General features: G+C 36.3%; 1 protein-coding gene across 13 annotated transcripts in view; it reads left to right on the top strand.

Moving 5' to 3' along the window:
- FOXP2 (forkhead box P2) overlaps window positions 1-26,675 on the top strand; it is a 408,488-nt gene that overhangs the window by 310,904 nt on the left and 70,909 nt on the right. Inside the window, exon 2 of one of the 13 annotated variants that reach the window (XM_048942690.1) lies at window positions 13,462-13,532. The exons of the other annotated variants lie outside the window; for them this stretch is intronic. The gene's annotated coding sequence lies outside the window, so the exon portion shown is untranslated. The remainder of the gene's footprint in view (window positions 1-13,461; window positions 13,533-26,675) is intronic. 13 annotated transcript variants of the gene reach the window in all.

Here is a 26,675-nt window from a genome sequence, read left to right as displayed (position 1 = left end):
TTCTCCAAAGAGTAAGGAAAGCCTGTAAGTTATTTAGGTGATACTGGATTGTAATTATAAGTTGTTTTTTAATGGCTGGTTTTAAAGGCCTTAATTTTAATTCCAAAATAAAAGATGAATATTACATTAAAATATCTATTAGCGTCCTCAGCTAACCAAAATCTATAGCTCTTTTTTTGATAAATTATGCACCACCCAAATACCTTATTGATTTTAAAACATAATGCTGAATTTGCAAGTTTAAATAAAGCCAGAATTAATTGAAGAAAAGACTGTTGCAGTTTTGACTGATCTTGTTCTGTCTGTATGCCACCAAATCTGTGTATCTAAGCAAAGATGTCCTTTTAACTTGTACCTTGAACATACCTGAAAGTATGGAGTGGGTGTTACCTTCCCCTCGTGTTTTCCTGTGTAATGCAGTTCTTTACTTCCAGGTTTTGGATGTTATATCTTTTCTGCAAGTGATTGGTGTCTGTAGCATCTAAATTTCATGCGAAGAGAAACTAACAAAAACAACAATTCTTTAGAATTCATTATTCTAGTTTGTTATTATACTGATTATATATATATATATATATATTTAACTTTTTCAGCACCTGTATTGATTGTGGAAAATTAAATTGTCTCTTAATTGTATGCAAAAAGAGTGGAGGAAGAAAGGTTTTGATACTGGGCTTTTGACTCATCCTGAAAAGCATTAGATCCATTTCAGATTTTACTTACAGTTTACACTGGAATTGGCTCTATTTTGTTAGAGATCCATCTTGAATTAACTTCTTCATTTGTGCTTAATATTTTTTGTTCACTTTACCATGTGCTTAATTAATCTTGCACTATTATTTGCTCCTTCTTTTGCTATTTGGGACACAATCCTACAATTACTAGCTGATTCTTGTCAGAGTGCAATATGAAAGTCATAAATGAAAAATGTAGTGCCAAAACTGTAACAAAATATGAGAGAGTTACTGCATTCCATCCTGCCATATTTCATTCTAGCTGTGTTAGAATTGCTTTGTGGCAGTGCAAGTAAATATCAAGTGAGTGAAGGGTGTCTAGAGCAATTACTTGTACTTCAAGTATGTTAGACGTCATTCAAATAAAATAGATAAGCACTGCCCTAGACTCTCCAAAAATTGGTAATTTATTTCCCACTCATAAAAGTTTCTGTATTTTGACCACTAGGCAGGATGCTAATGATCTGTTTGATAGGTGTTTAAATACCTGTGTACACAGAAGTGAGCGTGTATTGTTAGGTTGCATCAAACAACTTACGAGATCCATAATCACACCAGTACATATATACTGCAAATCAGCACCTGTCCTGGGGACATTGAAATTGCATTTCTTGCAGAAATTGTTGGTTCTTTTGTAATTATGGAGAGAACTTTAGCTTCAGAGATCACTGGCAACTTCCTCCTTTTGTCTGAGAGACTAACGCTTCATACCTGCAAGAACAAAACTTGGTGTTTTTTCATACCTGGCCTGTACATAAGTTTTAACTGAAAGTAACTTTTCACAACAAGTGTTTAAGGACATCCTGGATACAGCAAAACCTCTCACTTCTTATCAGCCACCTTTTGCTGAACTACAGTGCCACTAATAGCAACAGATTTTGCCAACTGTACACTTACACTGGATTTTTTTTATGATTTTCAAAAAAATTGAATGACTTCTACTGTGAAAAGCAAATTGATGGGCAAAGCTACGTGAGAAAATAAAATTGATTTTATGATCAAAACTGACAAATTTGATAAAAAGTTCATACTTGAAGTTGCTGCTTTCTTTCATTGACTTCTTCTGCATTGATTTCATCTACTTTGCACAAATCTGTAAGGTCAGTATGTATACTTTGCTCAGTATGGAGTTGTTCTCGTTACATTGTACACTTTGCTGGTTTTCTTTATATCCTTCTAATTCAGACAATCTTTACTGCAGTTCATCTAAATGAGAAATTTAATCATCATCTTTGTGATTTGCACACTGGATAACATATATCATGGTAAAAAAGAACAAATAAAGCTCTCCCCATATTTCTGATGTCAATTTTTGGCTGCCAGAGGTCTTTAAAGCCAATAGGAATAATCCATCCTCTGCTTCCCTTTCTCTATCATTGTCATTTTTTAAGCTTGGAGCATAAACAACTCACATCATTTATCTGGGTATCATTTTTAGTCCTCTCATCCATAGTAAGGTACAGATTCTCAAGCTGTGTGCAAAGCCGAAACTCTGATACAAGTTCCCCACATTTCAGTTACTACAGCTGGCCTCTTTTCAGCACATGACAAATGTCATCTCGTCTCCTCGCTGCCACTGTTCTGCACAGATTATTTCCCTAACATCTCTCTCTGTATCTTTCCCCAGTTCTCCTTCAAAGCATCAAGTACAGGCAGTTTGTTTTTAGTTTTATAATCCTTCACAGACTGACTTCATGATACCAATTATTCTTCGTAAAGTAGAAAAAAAATGAGCCATTAATTTCCTACTTTTAGATTTTCAGATAAGCCCTATTGTACTTTCTCCTGTGCTGTCTGTAATGATTGCAGGGTACCTCATTATCCTCCTCCAAGTCAATCATTCAGACTTCTCCAGTTGATGTATAGAAGGCTTAGCCACATATATTGCCTTCTATCATGACAGGTATTTCCTATCAGTCTGTCACTGTCATCATTTGTCTTATACAGGACAGTTATTTAACACCGTGTTTGTGGAGTGCCTGCAGTTTGTTCCTGGTCAGCTATGTGGGAGCCTTTGCACATCTTTGGTACTGCCCATGCTGCTGCTGCTGCCTCAGAGTCTTTCATCAGCCTTTGTGACTTACCATGTGCATTGAAGTGCTGCATTCTAACAGGATAAAATAAGGCCTTATAATTAATTTTTCTGCATTACTGATTCAGCTGGAAGTTTTTGGTGCTCTGACCTTTCTGGGAGACAAATTGTGGTCGTCTTCGCTGGCCTCAAAGTTTACTGACTTTGCAGAGCACGCACATCTCTGCTGCATTACTGAGAATTTCAGTATTCTTGATCTCCAAAATAAATTTGTTTTTAAAGTAATATCAAGGGATATGATTCACAAGGACATTGAAAATGCCTTTGACACAGTCTTTTTCAAGAGATTATTAAAATAACTGAATAGTTCTGGGTTAAAGTTAAAGTTCCGTCATAAGTTGGAAACATGCTAAGAGACAGAAGATAGAGTGGGAATAAATTGTCAATTTTCAGAATGGCAAAAGGTTAACATTTCTGTCTGCCACTGACCTGTACATTAGAAGGCATTGTTTAATATATTTATTAATGATCTGGAAAAAGGCCTGAATTATATGGTATATGTCAAAATTTCAAGTTGACCCAAAAACTTATTTAGCCTTATCAAGATTTGAGGTGACTTTGTGGCCCTCCAGAGGAATGTGGAATGACAAGTAGTGAATGTCATGGTGGTAGAAGAAAGACAGTATTGATTAATATGATACATATTGTGCGAGTAATTTAACTGCTTGCATTGATAATTTAACTGTTTGCACTGATTGTTAAAAAGTAGTTTAATCACAGGTTGTGAGAAGGGACACACTACTGTCTCCTTGTGAGCAGACACAGAAATCCTTTCTCACTGTACAGTACAATTGAAACAAGGAAACGTAATCCTAGATATATGAAAATTGAGAAGTGTGCTGACAAAATATCATAATACCATTTTTAGTTTGAAGTATGATCTCATGAAATTATGCTGAATTTGGGATGTTTCATTTTAATATAAAAATGCTGTTCAATTGCCTGAAGAAGGATCATTTCTTTTTTTCTGTGTCTCCACAGATACTTCCATTATGCACTCCCACTATTTCAGACCATATATTGTGTCTGTGTGTAACTCCTAGTAAAGCTGTACTTTGAAAGCCACAGGGGAATGTGGTTTCATCCCCATTCATATATATCTGTATGAGTCTGCTATATGTAATAGTTTTTATCAGCAGGCTATTATTTCAAAAACAGGGTAATATTTTTAGTATGTAAAATTTGTTTTAATTGGAAATGATTTTTAGGTTTAGGTTTTAGGTTTCTAAAAAATATTAACAGAAATTATTAATAATGCTGATAATTTCTTACTTGAGGAAGAAAAAGATTTCCCCATAATGTCTGTTAAATTTCTTTGTTCCCTAAATCTTGAGCAGACAAAACAAACTTGCCATTTGAAAAACTGATGGATTTTTAGTTCCTAAAGAACATGTTAGCAGGTTATTTACCCAAATCAATTACCTAAACAACAGAAATCTGTATTTGTACAGACAAATGAGCGATCTTTTTAATATATGCATGTATGTGGGAACATTTTTGTGAATTATCCGTAGAGGTTTTTTTTTTCATGTTTTGCTTATTTTCATAGTGCTTTCTTCTTTAGACTTGATCTCTCAGTTCTTTCTGTTTTGTTTGTTTGCTGATTCTAGACTTTATTAGTCTTCGTTACTCGTATTTCTGGAGCACTGGAGCACTTGCCACTTGTTATAGCACTTGTTATTGCATAGAAAACTGTTACATTTGATGAGCTGAAGCTCTTCTTCTTGGATCAGCTGCTTTGGTGTCTGCAGAATTCCTGCCAAAAATGTGTCCTGTTCACTTGCCTAAATTGAGATTTTGTTGGGATTCTTTTTTAGTGCATGAAAGCATGGGACTTCCCGTCATACCCCAAGTTTCCCATTCTGTCTCTAGGCTTGAAGTACATGTCTATGAAGAATATTTTTTGATTGACCTTTTCAAAGCAGAAATCATATCACAGACTCCCCAGATACTGATTCTTTGCTTCTGTTTTGTTTCTTTTCTTTATATCCTGGGACTACAATAGCCAGTGTTCATGCGTAAACTGGATTTTCCTCCACAGAAGGTCTTCTGTTCCTGTCTAAATGTGTAAATCTCATCAGACTAATTGCAGATAGGCTAGGTCAGGACCCTGAAAGATGAATGCCAAGATCTTTTGGATGCAGTCCATAGCAACCCTGTGATGTTCAGATCAGGAGGGACATTAAGTATGGAGTCTCCAAATCTCCTCTACTGTCCTGTTCTTTGAGAAAACTACAACAGTGCTTTGCAATTTCCATGAATAACCTGTTGTTTTCATGACAATATAACATTTTTTGTCAGACCTTGACATGAAGTCTTACTAAATTTCTTAAACCAGCTCCTTTCCTTGAACTGCCTCTGATTTTAGGATCTGAAACACTTCCTTCTTCAAATAAAATTTATTCAGCTACAGAAATCTCTCAAGTTTACCAAACACCCAACTCATACCATCGAGGACACTCTTTAGGATCATAGAATCACAAATGTTAGAAAAGACCTCCAAGATCATCTAATCCACCTGTCCACCTACCACCAATATTTTTCCCTTTAAGCCAGGTTGCTTAGTGCCATATCTAAACATTTCTTGAATATGTCCAGAAACAGTGACTCCACCACTTCCCTGGGCAGTCCATTCCAGTACCTTACTATTTTTTTCAGAGAATTTTTTCCTAATACCCAACCTGAGTCTTCCCTGGCACAACCTGAGGCCATTCCCTCTCATATCACTACTTACACGGAAAAAGGGGCCAACCCTGGGGTTTGAACTTAATGATCTCTTGAGATCTCTTCCAACCCCTTTGATTCTGTGATTCTAGGTGGTTCTGCAACCCCAACAGCTTCACCACAATCTCCTTTCAGATAGTTGTAGGAAGTAGTAAGGTCTTCCTTGAGCCTTCTCCAGACTGAACAATCCCATAAGACTTGTGCTCCAGAGCCTTTACCAGCTTCGTTGCCCTTCTCTGCACGCGTTTCAGGGAGTCAGTTTCTTTCTTGTAATGAGGAGCCCAAAACTGAACGAAGTACTCCAGGTGTGACCTCACCAGAGCTGAGTACCAGGGGGATGATCCTGTAGGTCTTCGGACCATTTTAGAGGTGTCCATTTTAGAGGGAGAATCTTTGGACCATTCTCCCTTCCATGCTCTAGAAGTTGTGATTACCCATACGTTTCTTACTAGAGCTTGTTAATAAATGTGTGGGTGAGAAACAAACTACCAAAAGAACAAAAAATATAGCAGAAGCTGCACATAAAGCCACATGCAAGTATGTAAAAGCAGGATTTCTGGAAATTGAATACAAAATGTTGAATATTTCCAGAGTGATAGAATTCATGTAAAATAGAGTGCTTATACCATCCATAAATATGCTGAACTATAGGCAGAGCTCATTGTAGTGTCTCTGCTTGTCATGAATGTGGCACATTTTCAGTTGTACTTCTTTGATGCCTTGTGTGCTATTATCTGAAGCCTTGAAAACTATACGAGAGAACGTGTTAAGAGTAGTGGGCCTTTTCCTAACGTGTGTGACCAGCATGAACTGCCAAGTACATCATGAAACAAGGAAAACTTTTTTAAATGTCCATAAATAATGTAAGGTAGATTGGGGGAAAAATCAAGATAAAAAAAACCAAAGTGCTAATTTTTGAAAGAGGACATATTCTCATCAGATTTCGTCTACTTTTAAAGCCTGTTGATATTTATTCACATAAGAATTCTCGTTAATAAATGCAGTCCTTTAGGACTTAAGATATTCGACTTGACTAGAGTGTGTTGAAATTGACTTAATTTGTCTATAAATCAGTGGCTTCTTTGTTTCTGTTGAATCATTCTGCCACAGAGATAAACAAAGAGGGCTGCAATGGCAGTGATGGAAATGTGTGTAAAAAGTTACTGTTTGTTTGTCATTAATCATTTCCTGCATTTGGAATTGCACAATGGCTGAAGGTACCAGTAAGGCTGCTTCCCGTATTAAGCATACTTGCAAAGTATGTTAATTTTTGAAGGATTTGTCATCTAACTCTCGGGGGAAAAAAATAACATATGATAAGGAGATACTATTTATTACAAATTTTCTTATTGCAGTTATATTTTTACTATCTTTTTCCAATCTCACTTTACTGTAGGACACTTTCTTTCTTGTGTTTTTGATCTCTGTTGTTCTATGTTTTTTAACCAGCTGAAACTTGTCTACACTTACAAGGCAGGTTAAACAGTATTTCCAGTAGTGTCAATAAAGCAAGGAGCAATGCCATTGCAGGAAGGATGGGGAGTGTCCTGCATAGCATTTTCCACACTTCCAAGCAGTATCCTCTTGGCCTTCACTTTGACTATGGGACAGCTAGTTTTATCAGTGTGCTGAGCGTTCTACCAGGATGGTCACATCTTTAGTAAGCAAGACATGTACACAGGAATGGCTGAAGATTGTCTTCAGAGCCTGTTGTGCTTTACCAGTTTGCTGGGTTCATTTATATTTGGAAAAGCTGAAGAAATGATCGTTTTCTGCAGGAACTTGCACATGAGGGATTTCAAGGAAAAATAAGTAGTCAGCCACAAGTTTACTGGATGCTTTGCTGAGCAAGATGGTTTGGAGGTATAAGGAAAATAGAAGAGTGGTTTTTGAGTTTTTCCAACCCAGGCTTTGCTGTGTAAGTTTTATAAACATAAGACTGATCTTTTAAAACGGGAATATGACCTTAAAAGGGGGAATGGTTTTAAACTGAGGCGGGAGGTTTAGGTTAGGTATTAGCAGGAAGTTCCTCACACAGAGGGTGGTGATGCAGTGGAACAGGTTGCCCAAGGAGGTTGTGGATGCCCCATCCTTGGAGGCATTCAAGGCCATCCTGGATGTGGGTCTGGGCATCCTGTTCTAGTGGCTGGAGGCCCTGCACGTAGCAGGGGGATTGAAACTAGATGATCTTTGAGGTCCTCTTCAACCCAGGCCATTTTATGATAGAGAAAAAGTGTAACATTGAAAACGGTTACCATAGGTACCAAAAAAAGAAGGCTTGAATGTGCAAAGCAGGCCTTTGTCAGGAAATATTCGGAAAATAAATAATTTTGTTTTTAGAGTGCCAGTATCTTTTTTCTTCTCCCAAATGAAACTATATAATGAGCCACTGAAAGTGTTTTGCAGCACCGCAGATCAGAAGGTAAGAGCATTCCTTAGGCAGGTTCCTCAGATGCGCATTCATCTGCGCTTCCCTCAAAGACCGCTCTCACATAAGCCACAGAAAGTGTAAACTTCAGGCAGGTAATGCGTGCATCCTCTGAGATGCCACATCTCATAGCACCTTATCCAGGCTTCTGAAAACATTGTTTAAGTCCCACGGAGTACAGGAGCGGTGATGCCAAACCAGCTCCTGCTACATGTATGTGCAGCTGCCCAACCCAGGTGTGTTACATAGGCTGGGGAAGGTGGAATGGCAAGGCAGGGTGAAAAGTTGAGATCTTTCTCTTTTACATTCTCCAAGAAGTGTGAAGCTTCAGAATACTTCCTTTTCAAAAGCATAAAATAGAGTTTTCTCATCTATGAATTTGTCCAGTTTATTTTTAAAGCTGTGTAATTTTTTTTCTTGCACATTCTCTCAAAATTATTACTTTACTTCCTTTTTTACTGCCCTGAGGTCCTGCTTCAGTACCTAATCGTGCTTAACTTCAGAGAAAATTAAGAGACAGAACAATGTCAACATTCCTATCACAAGATCAGACATCTCAGATCCAGCTAATGCTCTTTGACAGTGCTTCAGAAGTTGGAGATCAACTTCTTCAGCAACTGAAACCTGGCACATTTAAAGTAGGTTTATAACATTACTCAGTTACAGTGAAATCATTAAAGTTCTGTATTGTAATTATGAATGATTTCACATACTCACAGATCTGCACAAAAGCTGACAGGACGTGACTGTGGTATCTCTCTTTAGTCACCCTCATTCTCACTCATTCAGTCTGTTCTTTTTTCCAGTCATCTGAATTTGGAAGTGAGGACTGTTCTTTACTTTAGGATCTTGTCAGCCTCGCAGTCTGACTCTTACGAATGGGATGGATATGAATTTCTCCTTCAAGCAGACCAGTTAGTTTCGGTAATTGACTAAGAAGTATTTTGATGACAGCTCTCTGTTATGCACAAATGCTAAAAAACATAAATACCATTTCTCTCATCAACATTTTTCTTTATGGTGTTAAATTTTAAATACTAGTAATAAAAGGCTCATGTAGATCAGTGTATGTAAACTGAATATTGCTGATCTAATGAGCAGTATTTGAAAGATAAGGCTCTTCTCTATGTGTTGAAGTTGATTTTTCTGATGAGCAAAGAATTGTCATGAAGAATTTCAACAGTTTGCCTCCTCAGATAATATGTTTGCAGAAGTAAACTCTCAGATTTATCCAGCACAGTTTAATTCTTCATAAGAAACAGTTTGAAAGTGCTGTTAAAGCTAATCCATGCTGTCTAGCAGATAGATAACTATCTGTGATTTTATTCTGGAAAGCTTTTGAAGAGTGAAGTTTCTGGCTGCCTTGGAAGCTTGGTGAGAAGAGTTTATCTTGGACGTTGCTTAGAGGGATCCAAGCCATGAAATCACCTCACTTGGTTTGTTCTGTAGAAAGAGAGACAAGGGAAAAAAGAGCCTTCATACAAGGATTTATTTTAGTACCATTTACTTCTCAGTGCACATTTTATGTTTAGATGCCATTTATAAATATCTTACTATCATTTGTTAAATTTTGTGACAATTCATACCACGTCTGATGACTGTAATTCATGCATTAAACATGCAGGCGTATTTTAACAATATTTGCATCTTATAATATGCTTTGAAACGACTTGTCATAGAATCATCGGTTAAACATTTATTTTGCAAATGCATTTTGTAATGTGCTATGGTAATAAACTATAAAAAGTTGTCCCAACATGTAATATTTTCAGATGGATGAATAATGCATAATAAATTCTAGCTTCATTTAAAATATGACCTCTATCTGATGAAATCTGATACAATGTCTGGATTTATGGTGATCACCATAAGTGTTGCGTGAGGTGCCGTCAGTCTGCTTTTTGATTAATTTCAGTAGTTGATAAATTTGAATTAATCTGTAAATATTTACAAAATACTATAGTTTCCTCTTTTAAAATTGTATTTTATTTCATTTTTATCCAAGTAATTAATGTAAAATACTGTACTAATCCCCATTCTTCTGTGAACTAATTTTCATTCAAGTCATTTCTGGAAATTCAATTCAATTCTGAAATTGATTATCAAAATGGTGATTGTTACCTTTGCTGGCTGGCTAAGTTTGTCATGTGTATCTCTAACGAGGCCAGTCTTACTGTCACATCTAATCTCATAATCTGTATATATCTGAAGGGTATATAATATTTGAAAAGTTTGTACTGAACTATTACACAATATAAAGCATTTATTTAGTATTTTCTACTTGTGGAACTATATTCAAAACATGAATTATGTAGCTATGGCTATAAAAGCCAGTCTTGTGAGTATCTGACTTCCCAAAATGTCAGATTTTTTCGATAGTTTTTTTTAATATGCATGTTAGGACCTAAAATTGCTTGGCTGTTTCTTCTGTCTGTATTGGTGAGTGTGTGGACATGTGTAGGTTGTAAGATTTTTTTTTTTTTTTTCATTTTATTCAAGAGAGTTTTTCTTCAAAACTGAAGGGAGGGAAGGGAATTTGAGGGTTGTTTGTTTCTTCAGGTAGGGTATAGGCTGTTTGGCTGCAAGGTGTGTTTGTCCTGGGATGGAATGAAATGATTGAGGCTTTCAGCAGCAGTCTTCATTCATATTTGAATAAAAACTAAAGTGAATGCTGTTTTTATTCTGCTGTTCATCTGGAGTAAGATTTAGGGCATTGCATCTAGCTGATACAGGCTGAATTTATGAAGTCAGTACAGAGTAGTCTGTTTTTACATCTGTTTAACATAAATACAAGTGACTGCATGGGGCGCGTACCAGAGGGAACTTTGTTAATTGGTGTGTTGGAAGGGGGATTTATTTCACTGAACATTCGGTGGTTACACGGTGTCCCAGCCATTCACTGTAACAGTTAGGCTTGAGAGCCTCGTCACCATTCATAAACAAGGCACTTCTGGTCAACACATTGTTGTCAGGGCATAGTCAGCACACTTTTAAGAGATAGATTTGGATATCTAATTGTGATTTAATAAAATGCATGGCAGAAATTCCTATTTTTATCATTCGATTGTGTAGTTAACCTCAAATTCACATGGACTGTCTTTAGCATTGGCTTTATGTGTTGGACATAGCAATGTCCCCCTATCTCTTTTTTTTTTTTTTTTTTAATTTCCTTCCTAATAAATTACTGCTTATGAAACAATATGAACTCACTGTCGACAGAGCTTTTCCTCTTCCCACATTGAGCATATCAGACTACATTCTACATCGTCTAACATACAGTGTTTAGACTGAATGAATTGTTAGACCAGTCATGGTGAGAATAATAAATTCAACTTCAATTTGTTATTTTTTGTTAATGTTTCTCATCTGGGGAAGGAGAGCAACTAATTCCAGCTGGTATATGGCAATGTGGCATCTATCTATCCCATCAAGACTGGAAAATAGTCATTCAGTTTGAGCTTACATGCATTCATGAACCTTCAGACTAGTTCTCAGGTCTGTGTTTAGTGTTCCATTATGGATACTTTAGCCACCACTTCTCCTCTCCTGCTGAGTTAGACTCATAGTTTGAACAACATCCTGCTATATTTTTCTACTGAAAGAAAATAAAATGCAACATTGTTTTTGTTTGTTTGTTTGTTTGGCAGGAAAGTTTTGCCTATTTTTTCGTCCGTAACTGATTTCTTTTGGAATCACATTATCTTCTTTGCTGATCTTTTGAATGATATTTTTGACTACCTTTTTTGGTAGGATTCTGATGGATTCTTGAGTTATTTAAAAAATAAAAAAATGAAAAAATCTATAGCATGGAACAGTTTCCCTGGATTTCTTAATGATTCACACTGTTTGAGTATGACAAAGTATTACAGTATCCTGATAGTTTCTTAGTTTTTACCCATTATTTTCACCTACTATCAATCTCATTACGATTGCACAAAAAACTAAGTAAATGTCCATATGATATTACGCCAGTTTCGTTTTTTAACCTTGCATGGAGATTCTACCCTTCAGTGTACTTTTGCTATCTCAGAATTCCCTCATCTGTATATACTATTCTGTGCTTTTCTTGTTATTCAGAATTTCTGTAGTTTGGATTTCATTGCACTCCTTCTGCTCTTGGAATTGTTTTTCTTATTATCAGATACAGATTTGCGTACGGTCTAAGAATCTGTTTGTGTATTGCACGTGTTTGCTTATACGTGTGTATGTACAGAGGCTCACTTTTCACTGGAAGCCATAGGGAGAGGACAAAGGGCAACAAGTATCATTGCACAGGGAAGGATTTTGTCTTCATATGAAAAATAAACTTTTTAAGTATAAACAATCGTTCCTGGGAACAGCCTCCCCAGGGATCTGGTAGGACCCCCATCACTTGAGATTTTCAAGATGCAATTGGACAGGGTGCTAGATAATCTCATCTAGGCTTGCTTTTCCCATGAATTGCTGGACCCGGTGGTCTTTTGAGGTCCCTTCCAAACTGAGCTGTTCTATGATGCTGTGATTCTCAGTACTTATTTACATTAGCAGATGTCATGTGCAATACAAGTACAAATAATAAATGGCAGTGCTGTTTGTAATGCACTTTTCTCAGTGAATTTACCAGTCTGTTTCCTTCTGTTGTTCTGAACTCCACTCTTAACGCTGATTTTCTAGGGTAATACTTTCTGTTTTCTCCTATTTTTTTTAGCTCTTGCATGTCAGTTCTCTTCCCAAAAATACAATGAAATGTGAGCCAGAAGGGGGAACATTCAATCCAAAATTAGTGACAAATTGACAAATTCTGCATTGTGCTGAAGCCAGCAGTAGGATCTTTATATCACTGGTTAAGAGAAGATTCCTCCTGCCTTGTAGATCGCACACTTGTTAAACCCTGGGAGACTAAGATGCAATAGATTTTCAAACTGCAGTACTAAGATGCATTCAGAAATAATTTTGAAGTTATTCTAGTATTTCTAAGTTTATTCTATGTAAAAGTTATCAGACTCCCCAGACTTAAATTTTAGTTAAAAAGCAAATTAAGGAAAAAAATCTCCGTGATGAATTTTAACACATTTTAAATATTTTAAACACATTTTAAAATATTTTAGCTTTTCCTTTATATACATTTGCTACATACATGATGATGTGATGTTGTATAAGGGTTTATTCTAGTTTTGTTTGGGAGAATCTGCATAAATTACGTGTAGTTTCCCCATCTATGAATAATGTGGCAACTCCAAACTCATGCCAATGGAAGCATCATACTATCATACAATGTACTGTATATAACATACATAAACACTTTTAATGAGGTAGATGATACTCGTAATACTGAAAGTCGATTCCCTCCAGAATTGAAAAATGACCAAAAAGTAGAGGTCACTTTTCTTACCTCGGGAAAAATAGATCAAGAAATTAAAACTCCAATCAGTACTTCTAACCCTAATATGTATTTTAATGTGCTGCAGCTTCAGTTACCCTCAGCTGAAGCTTCTCTATTTCAGCTTACAGGGTCTTGTGACCTCAGCCCATAGCAGAGTTTCAACACTAATAGCGACAGACATCTTGGATAAATGTAAGTGAATTTTTTCATCATTTCTATAGTTTCTGTCCCTCACATTCACCTTTGGAACTTTGTTTTTCACTCAGGGTGTAGACAGCATTCCTGGCAACACTTCTATTGTGTGCCAAGTAGCAGAATTGTCTGAAAGTAGCAGTGAAACAACCAACTGGTACTCCTTGGTTTTCAAGCATCACAGGATCAGACTCATCATGTGCATGGAAATACCATTGAGATGGCCGTGCAAATTTTGTTTTAGCTGTTACAGCTTGCAATAGTTTTCATGATCAAACATGATAATCTGCAAAGAAAGAAGTAATACAAAGTCTTTGGTCATATAATCTTATTTTGGCTAACACTGAAGGTGAAATACTGGAGAATTCAGAAAATATATTTCCAGTAAAAGGTTTATCTTCTTCAATCAGCTTTACCATTTCAGTTCTGCTTCAAGTCAGATCGTAGTAATCCATTCCCCAAATTTAGCTATTGCCTAAGTCTGCTGTTGAAGCTGGGAAAGTTTATGCATCACACATAGTGTCTGGGTAACAACTTCCAGAACTATGGAATAAAGAAGGATGGGAGTGTCTGCAGTGTGGATTTCTGAGGAATAAGAAATTCAGCAGGTACTGTTGAAATCAGTGTTTTTTCAGCAGCTGTTATGTTGCTGAAATAGTGACTGCTCTATGATCCTAATTCAAACAGAAGAAAATAAAAATAGGATTATCCATTTGGAAAATTGTGTGTGCTGATAGCCTTATGAAGCTGGCATTTAGTAGTAACCTAGAAGTGATACCTGAATGTAGGTATTGTTTGGCATTTATTCCTGAACTGACCTTTGCCTGGATTCACCGCTTGAGAATAAAGTAACTTCCCTGACCTGTTGAATAACCACGTCACCCTTCCATCTTCTGTTTGTTCATAAACATAACTATGCATGACACACTTTAAAGTCTTATGTTTTTCTTTACATGGATAGGTTGTGTTTGCCTGGTAGCACTGTAGTTAAAATCGTATCTTTATGTGGTCTCAGGTGGTTGTTCAAACGCAACTTGCGCTCTTAATGTGGTGTCAATAACAACAATAATGTGTGTGTCTGTAATGAACTACATGAAAAGAAAGCAACGCATGTGCAGTAGCTAAAGCTAGCAGAAGTGAAGCTGCCTCCATCTGTGCCTCTTACGAACATGTCATCCAGATATATGTAAGGGGAAGTCTTGTTTTACCTGCAAAACCAGAGTCAGCTCCAAAATTATGAAAACTCAGATCTTCTTGCAACTATGCATTTATTTTAATATCTTCATAATGAATGTGCCACCAAATCATCTACAGCAGGATGCAGTATGTCTAAAGGTAAAACGTAGAGAAAGCAGTTTGTGAATATCTCAGATCTCAGTATGTCTCAAACTTCAGTTTGCAGCGTAGGTGGGATGGTGGTCACTGCATTAGCCGCGCCCAGAAAGCAAGCTGTAAAATAAATTGCATGTCCAGAACCTACTCTTTTTTACTAAGACTATATGATGTAAGAAGTGTTTGTTTGGCTCATAGTTACTAAGAAACAGCAGGAATGTACTGGGCCTTGAAGAATAATTCCTCAGATTTCTTTGAGTACCCAAGTTTAGTTGCAAAAACTTGCAAACCTTGAGAACGGAATGTCCTCAATGATAGAAGTTTTATAATATTTACCATAAATGTTCAATTAATTTTAAAAGAAGGTTTTCTTAAACTCATCATTACATCTGAGTCGATGAGAAATCACTGAAACCGCAGACAATAGGAAAAATGCACCCATTTTAAAAGTGTGTGAGAATACAATAAAAGATGAATTTGTGAGGGATTTTGTGGAATAAGCATTATAATGGTATCAGTTTCAAAACCAGATATATCTGTATTCACGTCAAATATCAGTTATGTTGATGAAGCCATGTATGCTAACATAAAATCATTACTGCTACAAGCTCAGTCCTGTATTTTGCTATCTATTTGTCACTGTAGTTTATGTGACATCTCTATCCCATTAAGTGATGTGATCCTTCTGTAGGAGAATGATCCTCTGCTTTGATAACTGTCTCAGTCTTGTAACAACATCAAGCTTATTGAAATAATAGAATGATAATGTGATTCTATATGTCTTGTTAAAACAATATTCCCAAGATAATGGACAGCTAAAATATGTTTTATTTCCTGGTTTTATTATTTATTTAGTTCTTCCAATTATTTTTGAGCTGTGTAGAGAGACCCAAACTTTGTTGTTGTTGTTGTTGTTGTTGCTGCTGTAACATATAGTGTGCTTAACATTTGGCTGAGTGCAACAGTGAAGCTTCAATATCTCATTATTTAGCACTTCAGTGTGTTAAACAAAGACTGTGAAATACAGCAGAAAGCAATGTGTAAATATATGTCAAAGAGAGTGTGGTGGAGCATGGTTAGAGGTTGTATGATACAAAAAGCCTGTTGTAAAATGTTTTAAGATACTCAAAAGCCAGCTGCTCAGAAATCCAGATCTGGTAATCCATTTCACCAAACAGATACATTACTTTGTATGTGATACAAACTTTAGACTTCTAGGAATTTTCAGACAGTCATGTTTCCAAATGTCTTGTTAGTGCAAGTAAGAGGCATTTGTGCTCCATAGTAAAAAGTGTGAACTATCTCTGAGGGTTTGTAGTGAAATTGAAGTAACAAAGGTACCTAGTGAGGGTTCTTTGTAATTGTCTGCATCCTGTGTATAGAAGGCAGAGAAATGTTAGACATTTAATAAGGAACTGAAGTGCATCCCTGCAGTATACCTTACTGCAAATGTAAAGTTTTATAGCCTGCAGTCTTTTTCTTTTTAATGTTCCATGCTCGGTGAAGTCCACATGGTCAGTGTAAGATGGGAGTTAGGGAGATAGTTTTGTCAAAGGTCTGTGCACCCAGAGCTCCCTCTGAGTTCATTTCCAAAAACCATGTGTCATACCATCACCTGCAAAGTAATGGAGAGATTGTAATCATTCATTTCTCTCTACCTTTCCATCTTAAATTGGGAGATATGTTTTGATTTCCTTCAAAATTTATTTGCCTTAAAAAGTACTTCAGGATGTCTTATATGAAGCAAAACTTAGTGAGAATATGGCTTTAGCCTCTTTAATGAGTTTGCCATTCAGAAGCTCCCAATGATGACTGGGTTATAACTGCTAAGAAGAAACAGATAGAAAGATGTGTGCACACACATCTAACTCCTAACTCCTTCAGCAGCTCTCTAAACATGAGCGTTCCAACAGAATGGTTCCTTCTCTAATTACCCGTATGGCCTAAATGCATTTTCCTTCCTTCTTTAGGTAAATTTTGCTTTAATTTCCTTATGTTTGTTACCACTGTTTAATATTTGCATAGCCTTCATTAGGTTTATAGAGAAAATAAAGATAGCCTTTGTTAACAAGTTAGGTAATTGTCCTCAACTCTTGTTTTTAATCTCTGAGTTGACCATTCAGATCTCGTATTTTCTTCTCCTTGAAATTCCTTGTAGCCCTTGTGACATGCAACGTGATGTGAATGCACATGACACTCCTCAAATGAAATAAGGAGTTTCTTTACAAGTTTTGTAAACTGATATTTTGGCCTCTGTACGGTTTGTCACAATAAAGAACTACCCCTCTGAAAGGCCAGAGTAACAACACAAAAAGAGAAATATTTTAACAGCATCAATATAATTCCTCAGACAGTAAATACCAGAGCTTTATTAACATTTACAGTCCTTTTAATTATTACTTCTCACTGCTAAAACAGTCTGGAATTTATTCCATTAATTTTATATTTTAAAAAAAAAAAAAGATGTTGACAAAAATGAAGCATTTTGACATTTTTCATCACATTTTTAATACCAACCTGTTGAAGATGGATAATGTCAATGTGAGTTTTATCTCAAAACAGAACTTTCATTTTGAAATTTCCTCACTAATATTTTATAATTTTCTATTCTAAAATTTTGATTGTAAAGGAAAAGAAAATCTGCATATGAAAAAATAACGATATTTTTAGCCTTTTAGAATTGCTCGTGGATCAAAGAAGTTCCTTTTCATGGTCATGATTATTTCTGATTTTTTATAGCTTTGAATTGGACTATTTTTCGGCATCTGTGAGCAAGAGAGAAGCAATCCTGTAGCACGTTAGCTGTGTTTCTATTTTTGGTTTCTGAAACTGTAGCTCTGAAATTGCTTTCTGGAAGGAAAATAATTTTTCAGTCATTCATTTCAAGTTAAAGGCAGATCTCGATGTTTTCTAGATTTGAAGAGCTGTGGAAGCTCTGGTAAATCATAAACAGCAATGCTTATTTTTTTTCTTATGATGAGTATCGTGACCACTGCGTCCAAGCGAACTGTAATACTGCCTTTAGTCGAAACAATAATGTAGGTGATAGTGTATTTAAAGAAGTACTTCCAGACTTTCTTCTTCCAGGCCTTCATTTGCTGTGGCAACTCTATGGCAACCAGTTGTTGTTGCTGTTGCTCTTGGTAGCAAAGCCAAAGCCAATTTCAGCTCGGAACTGTTTTCAGAGGTGGATCCGATCTTTAGGTAGAAACAGATAGTTTCTTATGTTTCTGAGAGTTATAGGCAGGCATAAAAATAGAGGATGAAACTTTATTTAATATTTAGCGAGAATTTAATAGCAGAGTAGCATTGAAAATTATTTGTCTTTACTATTACAGACTGTTCATTTTGACAGTAAATTGCATCACTGCATAATCATGAGATTTTCATACTAGTAGGGACTTGTCTACAAACAATAATTGTCTTTAATTGATGCAAAGGAAATCAGGTGTCAAATAAATTCTGGAAAGTAAGCAAAGCAGAGCGTTGGAATAGCTGGAGGTGTTGTGGAATCTCCCTTGCTTGAAGTTTGCAAAGCTGTTTTGGGCAAACATCTGACACAAATGAAACAATTTATTCTGTTTTGAAGATAGATTGATTTTGCTCACTTGCCAAGTTGTTCTCTGTCATTTTGTTCTGCAGTTAGCGTAATAATGCTTTTGAGAAGAAGTATTTTTATTTTACCTTATTTCTTCTCATGAAATGAAATTCAAATTAGATAGCTAATCAGTGGTTACAGTAATTATTCCTATATGCATATTTAGTGTACACAGGCTTGTTTGGTTTGTTTTTATGAGTAATTCAAAACAAAGAAGCTACATCTTTTAATCTCAGAATAAAAATCTGAATTTTATTTGGACAATCTCTTGGTAGTTTCTTTGGAAATTCCCAATTTTACATAAAAAACAAGAGGCAAATAGGAGTTTGTACAGAATTATATTATTCACATAGGTCTGTGCACTTCCTAAACCAGGAGCCAGTAGTTACCCAAAGCGGAACAATTAAGAGAAAAGACAGAATCTCTGTCAGTTAACCAACACTTCAGACCAGCCGGACTCTAGAATGTGGTTTTGGCCCTTGTCCGTGTGCTCAGTTATGATTGGAAGGGAACATAGAATTGCTTTTTTGTTTATTTTTGTTTGATTCCTTGTTTTTCCAATATCCTTTTTTTATGGTGTGCACCACTTTAAATTCAGTGTTTGTTCTGTGTGGGACTCAGCTTGAAGTTTGCGGCTTCTGTTTCTGAATGAAAGATCTTGGAGGCCCAAAACAATGTTGTCTCTTGGTGAGCTTGTAAGAGCTGCTCATTTCTCTGCAAATGTTGCATCATAAGAACTTCAAAAATTTGCATACTTTTTGGTAGCCATGAGGGTGCTGTATATGTTTTTCTGTCAGTCTCCCATATGTAGTAAATCACAGTTCTCATCTTCTTGTGAAAGGAAAAATAATACTTTTATTTAATAAATATGTAGCTACATGCTTAACAAAAATACATTATTGAAGTAATATGTAAAATATTTTCAGGTAAGTTAATGAGGATATGGTCAAACATTGCAATGATCAAACTATTACAGGTACACAACACTGGAGAAGATGTGTTCCTAGATGCTACCCCATTATTGTGATTCATCTTTAGCTAAAATGAAAGTACTCTGCCATTTTATTTAAAGATCCATCCTTAAAATGACTAATTTTGTAGCATGTATTTTCTGTTTATGTGCCCATCAGTTTTAAACAGCCTTTTATATGCAAATGTGTGATGATAGTTCTATATTCTGTGTCATTTCTCCACTAGAGTTTTTCATGCAATTGGAATAATCCCTGAACAGATATTTATAGACTTTTTAACTGTTATTTTGACAAATCAGACATTGTTATTAAAATGATAAAAGAAAGTAATTTTAATACTTTTTGCACTGGAAGTTCTAAACTTTTCAAAAAATACATGTTTCTCAGCTCTACTTTAGTAAACCTTTTACTGAAATTGAGTCTTTTAATTTTTGTGTGTGTGTGTATTAAGAAAATTTGTACTTGGAACTTGTTTCTAAAGAAGTGTATCACTAATTTTCCATCATTACTTCTCCTTCAGTTATTCCATTGTATGTGCTTGTATGAGATTGTGTGTTCCAGTGAGGCAATTTGTGAATATCACATGCTGTACCAGTACTAAATTTGGCTCCCGTTGGAGATACATAAATTTCTTTGCCATGCTTTTCAATATGATGGGACTCAGGCTTATTTTCTGTGGTTTTAGTACTTTGCAGAAACAGATGCCTTGCTTCAGACACTGTGCTCACAAAGTGAAGAGATGGGAAGATTTCAGATCTTCAGATCTGAGCAGTGGCTGAAGAGAGCGCTCCATGGTTTTGAAAGATAGCTGTAAATTTTCCTTATCTCTTAAGTGATGCTTCTTAATTTGGTTACAAATGTGGGCATTAATGTAAGCTAAAAAAAGAGACTGAGGAGACCGAATATGGTGTTTCCATAGTCTTGAACAAAAAGTCATTGGCAGGTGACATAGAAAGACAGTGAAAGGACAGAGACACTCACCTGTGTCTAATGAAGGAGGTGACATTTCAGTAAGTGGAAAATGTTTAAATATATTCTGTGAGTTGGCAGTCTCCCAAGACTGCTGATGGAAGTCTATTTGGGTAAAAGAGCAGGTAGAAGAAAGCTTCTTTGCACTGTTTTGAGCATTTTGGATCAGGGACCAGTCCCAAGTCTGGTGGGAATGACCAAGCTAGCAGAAATGTCCTGCTGCTGAAACCATCGGCTTTGGCTTCTTTTAGACCTGTTCTTGGCTTTTATTTCCTCCAGTTTATTTGCAAAGTCTCCTTATACTTTTAGGATGTATCTGCACTAACAGGATTACTGATTTGGATCTTCTAAGCTTAGCAAGCAATACCTGGTGCACAGAACAAGGAACTGAGAAGTTAGTTTTCTATTTTACTGCCACTTTCACCTAGGAGCTCTGCGACCTTCCAAATGGACTACTAAACAGTCCAGATTCATCCTACCTATCCTAAAGGCATTCAACTTTGATATGCCTGATCGAATCAGAGTCTCACCTTTGTGTGTAGTAGAAAAGAGAGATAGGTATCGCCAGCGCTGATTTGACTTGAACTGGATCAGTTCCCAGCTTTTCATAATGTCTTTTGCTGCCTGGAGGAAGTGCCCAGGGCAAGCAGACGTGTCAGTCAGATGCTTAAAACTGTTCAACACAAACCTGGTATAAGAGTCAACTTGTTCATGATAAGATACTATGAAATTATTAAAATGATTATTCCAATAAGTTTTTTGTTAGGCTGAGATACATCAGCTGTATGAGTTAGTGCGAGGTAAAGAGAGAGAGGTTTTGCTGTGACAAACTCGTGGTTTGGTTGGTGCTTCCTTTTGGATGTCATTTTGCTTTTTCAATTCTTCTGATGTTCATAAGCAGTTTATTCACTGACACAATATTTCTTTATTAAAGTTAACCAAAAAAATTGAGTTACTGTTCTGTAATTCTGTACTGCTTACTCAAGAATTAGGCTAAAAATTACTGAAGTTAATAATACCCATGGTATCTCTTACCAAAGTGCCACACGATGCCATAAAATATCAGAGACAGAAAATTCATTATGTACACCAGGACAGGCCTGACTGCAGTTCTCAAACACTGAATTTGTCATGCAGATAACACACTTGTATGTATGCATGATAGATAGCAAAATGGTATAAGACATGCAAAAATGTGTATTTTGTATGCAAGGTTAGTTGTATTTTATATAGAACAGATTTCTCACATTCATATGATGCATCATGAGAACATGAAATACCTCAGTGGGCTCCAGTTGACCAGAGCATTCAAATGAAAGGAAAATCAGGTGCACATGCAGTTGTAAATGCCTATGCAAAGCACATATTTTTGCAAGAAATGAATGAGAAAGTGAATAGGAGATGATCAGTACATAATACCTGATATGTATACAGACATCAGATGTGGGGTTCTGGCAAATTTTGAGAATTTTCATCTGAATGAAGTAATGCTAGGGTTTCTGCAGGATACAGTAGTACAGTAGCTCATGTGAGACCTTACAAGGAGCCTTGTGGAGTGCCGTCCCCCTCAGCTGGAGTTAAGGTTGCAAAATGTCTGTTACATTTTTTGAGCGGAATGATAGCTCAGGATAAAATAGCTTTACAGCAGTCCCTTGTCAGTGTGTTACCACTGCAGATGACGCTGCCATGGCACTAATCATGTTTAGAACATTTTTTCAGACTGGTGTTCGAGTTTGTGTTTTTTCTGGTGAAAACTGTTCTATTGTTGTGTTGAAACACATTGTGGCCTTGACAGTATTAAAAGTATCAGCAGGATCTGGGCTGTTCTGTCTGCTGTATAGCAAATAAACAATAAGAATTATCTTAGCTGTCTACTTGACAGTCATTGCTCACGTTCACAAGGGAATGTGCTTTCCAAGGCTTCGTACTCTTCTCCAGATCTTTTGAGATAATTTTTGTAAAATGCATCCACACAACTGTTAAAACACACAAACCCTACTCAAAATGTTTTGCATTGGGTCATTTCTTTTCCTTTTAAAATATCCTGTGTATGATTTTTTACTGGAACAACGTCTTAGAAATGAAGTGTAAAGCCCATGCATTAATTCACTAAGGATGAATTCATCCGTTTTCCTCCTGTCCAAGAAACCTTGCCTTTCCATCATACACCCTGAAGACACATAAACAATAAAAGTGCTGACAAATTACTCTCTACTCCACAGCACTGTTTTTCAAATTTTAACGAAGAGCTATTTTGAAATTGCTGTAGAAAGTTAAAGATTTCCAAAATGAGATGTATAAGTTGTATGGCTAGACAAGTGCTTTGTTGTTCTGGTTATGGCTTCCCTTGACAGTGTTATTTGCTGTTTTCTTGCTTTGTTTTAATTGATGGCCAAAGCTGGGCAGGGACTGACAATCTCAGAGGTCAAAATGAGTTGGTTACTGCCAAGGAGGAAGAGGGACAATGTGGAACTGAAATCATTGATGTCCCACTCAAGGTGGCATTGATACCCAAATCATGATGATCCAGATCTCTTATCTTTCTATGTGAAACTGTCCTTTAGTGGGTTCTTATGTCTGATGTGCAGTAGTGACAAGGAATAGAGTTCAGTATCCCGTGTACTGGCTGCAGTTTTTGCCTGGGGAGCACAGTGTGAGCTGGAGATGAAAGTTGTCATCTGCCACTTGTTCAGATACAGAGTTATTTTGCTTCTGGTGACAGTCATATGGTTGTTTGATGATGAAAAAGTAAAAAATAAATTTAAAGGCTAGTAAAAATATGTTTTTGAGTATTCTGTTAAAATAATTATTTTTATTTCTTAACATCTAATTGATCCCAAGGTAAGGGGAAAAGCAAGGGAAAGCAAGCTAATGTGCAAATCAGGCATATAACTGTGTGTGGCCAAACTACATGAGCACAAAGAGTAACTGGAGAAAGCCCTGTCTCCTCCACCCTGTCTTCACCTTCCTCAGAAAAACTGAGCATTCTACAAGTGAAGTTTGCTCAGTGTCTTTTCTACATCTTGAAGGCCAGGGTGATTGAAGGCTTTTGGTGCTCCTGTGTCCTGTGTCATGCAGGGCTGCCAGAATCAACAGGCTAGCGCTTGTAAAAGGGCATTTTCACTCTTGAACATATTTATATCAATTTCTGCTGAGGTTGTTGAATTCAGTGGTTTCTTCCTGCATGCTTGTAATTATAAATGCTGAAATGGGGCTCTGGATTGGCTATTGTCCAGCTTGGAAAATCGTACCACATGGGTGTTGGTTACGTATATTCCAATAATCACAATCTTCATATTACACATTAGACCCTGATTTACTGCCCCATTTTTTTAGACCTAGTAGAAACTGTTGCTTTTGGTCACCTGAGGTCTGCTAGCTAGTTAGCAAAAAGAGGGCATCGCACTGATAGTTGGGATTTTAAATATTCAAAACTGTGTTGGGCTGAATTGTTTTCTGTGTTGGGCTGAATTGTTTTCTGAATTTGTATCTTTTTGTCTTTACTATTTAATGACTATCTTCAGATAGGTGGAGTTGTCTCTATTTTCTATCTGCAAGAAGAATTGCTTGACACTCCTCTGCTTTAAGCTGGAAGAGGGCAAAAGACAAATTGTTTTGTGGCTCTTCGAAAGAGATTTCTACTGGCTAGTCTTTACTTTCCCTTAAAACACAGACCCTTAGAGGAGATCAGTGCAATAATCCACTTCTCAGAGAGCCTTCAGCCTATTGCATGTTTTACAGGATAACAAAAATGCAAATACAGAAAATGTTTATGAGCTGCTGTAATTGAGGTAACTCAAGGTAGGGTTTGCTTTGGGAATTTGGAGAAGGAATATTTAAGTTGGCTTGGGTGAATTTTATTAGAAATTTACAATATCAAATTAAATCCCTTCCAGATAACAAAAAACAAAACAAAACAAAACAAAAATAAAATAAAATAAAATAAAATCCACACACAACAATAGAACCTTATGTCAGCCAAAATCAGTATTTCTGAAAATTTCAAAGGCTGCCTTGTATGTATCAATAATAGAAATTATCCCATAATTTAGCACAGTATGCTGATTTACTCAAACATCTGTATAAGATTTTAAAAAAGCTTTTTAACTGTGGTATATATTTACTGAGAACAGTCCACTTGCACTCTGATAATAATTTTACTGGTTCTGAATGGCTGAGCATGTGTAGTCCTCTGCTTCTTCGCTTCTGTGGGATTCAGCAGCGCACCAATGCTATGTTCTGTGTCAGAGAGTAAATGAAATACTCTCATCACCTAATGTCACATGCCTAAATTTAGAAGTTCCTTGCATGATTCATGGGGAGGAAGCTCTCACACAAAACAATTCAAAATTCAGAGCAGAGCTCAATTTATTCCATTTGAGTTGCCGTCTAAAGAAGCTTTTCTCTTAACTATATAAATAGTAGATAGATAACTCCTCCTAAATTGAACTGTTAAAGCTGCATGCTGTGATGTACCTGGCTGCAGACAGTGTACATGCTAGCGTCTTCCTTTAGCAGGGAAACAATGCAGATAGATCCAGTTCTCCATGTGGCAGATAGTGCAGTGCTTTCAGAACAATAGTTTAGACTGTAAGCCACACAGTCCTTGAGCTTTCTGTAAGTCTTGTAGTTCATTATGATGGTAATTTTTTATGAGGACTATAGCTCATTAGAATCTTGTCTGAAACTAGGAATTATTATTGGCCATCAAATAGTTTCAGCTAGCAGTAATTCCTGGATGTCATTGATCAGGGGCAAATTTGTACCAGTGACCTAGAGCTTCATATCCCATTACTCACATCTTGAATCCTTAAAGCTTTAGATGTTTGCTCTTGAAACAGTTTAAAAATGGGGAATACGTTTGAGTTTCTGATTTATTTCTTGCTCCTGTCGTATTTAAAATTCATATATCGATGAGGAGCCTGAGTATAAGTTGTTGTGTATGTGAGTTAAACATAAACTTTTGTATGCCTGACTTTTGCATGGGCTGGATTATCAGAGGGGAACAAAAACACTGTATATTAAACACAGCTGGAATTTTTTGAGCTATGAAATACAACATGGCGGAGTGGTAGTAGTCTGTGAGCTTTTGGCTTATCCAGTTCACAGGTTTCTGCATTTCAGACTTGCAGTATTTGTATTTCTGTTCATTCCTGCCCTCTCATGGAAGAGGTGGGACACTGGGCAAGCTGAGTTCTTTCCAAGGAATCTAACTGCCTGTAAGACTTGGAAGTGCAATTTGCTGAAAAGCACTAGGTAAGAATACAGAATTTGAAATCCATTACTCTGCACTGATGAGGTTTATCCTGAAGAACCTTTATGTACGCTGACCATGGCTTGAAAAATGGTATCACAAAACCAGAATGTTTTTTTCATTCAGTTATTGTATTATATCCAGTGTAGCAGGAAATGGTTTTGCATGACAGTACACATGTAAATGTCAATGCCTATGTCATTTACAGTGTCTCTGGGTGTTACATTAGATTCAGAATGATCACATTCGAGCAAACTGTCTCTGTTACACTAAGTAAAATGTGCTTAGTAAAAATTGCTAGCAATTTTTTTCTAGACATATAATGGCATGGTAAGAATACAAAACAAAACTACCAGAAACAAACCATTTCTCAAGCAGTAATATCTACAGGACAAGTGATCTAAATTGCTGGAACAGGGAGAGTTCATCACTGCACTGCAAAAGCACTTGAAATATAACCTAAAGGCAAGTGAAATACTGATTCCAAGCTTTGAAATAACAGCAACAAATTTACCTACAGACAGAAGATGCATGGAAGCAATAAACGAATTATACAAGTCTTACACATGCAATCTGATTATTCTGACCAAAGTGTTAATTGGATCCTAACTGCCAGATCTGATATCTGTAGTCTTGTAGTGGGAACCTTTCAAAGTGATGAACTGTAATTCACTGAGCTGCTTGAAGCACTTGTAATTTACTGCATGTCATGCTATGAAGAGCCTGACCTAATGGACTTTACATTACCTGTAACGCTGGGAACCTTTCAATGAAACTAGTTGGTAAAAAGTAATAGTGGGAGTCTATTCAGAAAGAGGGAACCAAACTACATTTTAAACACTGTTTTATATCCTTATAAAAAGTTGGTCATTAAACAAAAGATGAGCAACTCAAGTCAAATATTTAAACTGGAATATTTCTCAATGGTGAGGTGTCTGGTAAATTTTAAATTAAGTAGAAATGATTAATATGAGGAGAGAACCTGAGATAGTTCTTAAATGGTGTGGAATATGTTGTGC

This window comes from Lagopus muta, chromosome 1 (genome assembly GCF_023343835.1).
Source record: "Lagopus muta isolate bLagMut1 chromosome 1, bLagMut1 primary, whole genome shotgun sequence".
Lineage (NCBI taxonomy): Eukaryota > Metazoa > Chordata > Aves > Galliformes > Phasianidae > Lagopus > Lagopus muta.
Note: the sequence above shows the minus strand (reverse complement) of the source record. Positions and strands in the feature narration are given on the sequence as shown.